Source organism: Tupaia chinensis, unplaced genomic scaffold (genome assembly GCF_000334495.1).
Source record: "Tupaia chinensis unplaced genomic scaffold, TupChi_1.0 Scaffold000088_1, whole genome shotgun sequence".
Taxonomy (NCBI): Eukaryota; Metazoa; Chordata; class Mammalia; order Scandentia; family Tupaiidae; genus Tupaia; species Tupaia belangeri.
Window position 1 is genome coordinate 6433990 of NW_006159550.1, and position 2574 is coordinate 6436563.

Here is a 2574-nt window from a genome sequence, read left to right on the forward strand (position 1 = left end):
TAGCTGCCCACTGGGCACAGCCCACTGATTTAACCCACACGCTGCTTGCCCTGTTTTCCAGGAGGTTCATGGGTCTCTTAAGTAACACTGGCCCTCATTCTGGCTGGTGTTTCTGTTCTGGACCCTTTTGTAGAACAATCTGTTTTACAGTCAAGTCTCTTTTCAGTATTCCTCTGTAGTCTTTGGTGATCTGTCTCACCGCTTTGTTTCAGAGCTGTCGAAGGGCACATTCATTCTGCTCACCCATGGCAATCAGACACGCAGGGCAAAGGAGAGTGTTCATAGTAATACCCACACATGGCCCATCGGTGACCATTTGCAGGGACAGTTTTAGAGACTAGGTTTGTCAGCATTATTGACTGAGACTGGCCTCGTCACCCCCTCGTCTGCTGTGGGGAGGAGGTCTTCGTCCTAGGAGGGTACTATTTGGGGTGCCGTAGATACAGACCACTTGTTCAGGATTCTCCCTTAAAAGCCCACAGCCTTAACACAAAGGCTTCCAAATATAAATAACCTTCGCACTGACCCACAGGTTCAGGCCTGACTCCCATCTGACAAATGGTTTCCAAGGCATGCAGTTAAGCGTCTCTAAAAACGACATTAAAACCCATGCTGGCAGAAGGCCATCTGGCCTGGCTTCGGCAGTGACGAGAGGCGGAAGTGGGCAAGGTAACGTGAGGTTTGAGTGGGACTGCGTCTGAGCGGAAGGCGGCCACGGCCCCGTGCGAGTGGACGGCGGCTACACCAAGCGCTTTCCTCTCTCCCTTCCTACCCTGCCTGAGACGATTTGGCGGAGTTTAAAAATCCGTGAAGTGTGTTCATTTTTCCTGCAGTTTTGCGTTAAAGGCATTCTAGGAGGGGATAAAAAGTGAAATACAGGCAGCGCGGGGAGGCGGAGACAGCCGGGTGCAGGCGTTCTACCCTGCGCACAGGCTCTTAGCCCAGGGCGAGCGGCCCCAGTCAGGGTCATCTGGTGCAGGCAGATGCGAGGCTTCGAGCCGTGCAAGCCTGCCTGGTGGGGCAGAGGGGAGGCTGTCCCCGTGGGCTCTGTCCGTCCGGACCTTTCCCTGCCGTCTTCATGCACCGCAGCATCCCGTGACTGGATTCCGTCCAGCACTGAGAGAGGAAGGCTTTCTCTACATGCACATCCTTTACGCTGACCTTTGCTTCCCCGGTGTAGCCCAACCGCCCAACTGTGACCTCAGCGGAGCCGCACACAGAAAGCGCATGGGAGCGTTGTGGTGGGAGCCAGGCTGGCGTCTCAGTCTCAGCCAGTACCCCGCTGGGCTGTTTACTCCACCACCTCCCTCACTTCCCCTGCAGCTGAGTTCCAAAAGGTCTCCTGGAACAAAGGACAGGGTATCTTCTCTGACTTAGAGGGGGACCGCCTTTAGTTATTACCCATTCTCTGGTGGGCCAGATATCTGCCCAGTGCCTGCTACACACGGAATGCGGCAGTGAGGAGGAAGGAGCAGGCGCCCATCCCAGGGAAGGCTGGGGCGCAGCAAGTGGTGGTATCCCCAGAGGCTAAAGAAAGGCAGAGCTGGGAGAGGGCCCTTGGGGAGGAGACCAGTGAGGAGAGTCTCAGGCACTCCTAAATCCTGAGGAAGAGTGAGCACACAGACGCTGCGGCCAAGTGTTTCCGGCAGAGAACGCTCTGGAAAGCCCGAGACAGGGTTATTCAAAGATGAGGCAGGTGGCCGGATCCCCTTCGGGGATGTGGGAGGGCTGGGCTTCTGGCAGGCCGGGAAGCAGAGGTAAGCAAGCCAGCTTGTGCCACATCTAGGAGGTCATGGTAAAAATCCGGTAGTTATCGTTTTACTTTAAACTTGCTTTTACTTTGGTTTAACTATTTATTGATAAACTACTTATGATGACTAAGGCCCGTGTATTTTTATTTAATCCTCTGACTTACAAAATGGCTTTGAGGTAACTCATATGCGATGCTTGGGCACGCATTCACCCAAATAAAAGCTCAAGACCGTGTAGGGGGGGAAGGAAGTAAATATATTTTAAAATTTTTAGTATGTGACAGTGGAGTTGAGAATTTAAAATGAGTTTTGCTGTAAAGCCATTGTGTGGGGGGGAAATGAAAAATGAAGGCAGACAGCCTGGGGAGGCCGAGACAGCAAATCCAGGCGTTCTAGCGCTTAATGTAGCGAGGAGCTTCGAGAGGGAGGCTTTTGTGTTTCTTGGATTAAAAACTAAAGACAGATTATGTAGTTCTCATTGAAAATGAAAGGCTGCCCATTGTTAAGGGAAAACAGTTAGTGCTAAATTGTCAACACCATGAACGTCACTGGGTCTTTCCCTGGAAACACCAGTCACTGCTCTGTGAATATTGAACCTACTGGTCCATGCCAACTCTTACTACTCTAGAGAGCACAAACCCTGACCCACGACACTCTGCCTTCCCAGAGCTGACAGTCTCAGCAGCCTGTCATGAACATAGACGGTTAGCTGCCCTACAAGACCTGAGCTCTGCATGGAAGACCGGTTTCCAGAGTCTCTGCAGAGGGACTTTCTACCGCTTTCTGCTGGTGAAGTGTGAACCTGGAACATTTCAGGGTGAGG

The 2574-nt window shown here is 52.3% G+C and overlaps 1 protein-coding gene across 4 annotated transcripts in view; it reads left to right on the forward strand.

Moving 5' to 3' along the window:
* Positions 1-2574, forward strand: part of ELMO1 (engulfment and cell motility 1) — a 514794-nt gene that overhangs the window by 381318 nt on the left and 130902 nt on the right. The window lies entirely within an intron of this gene.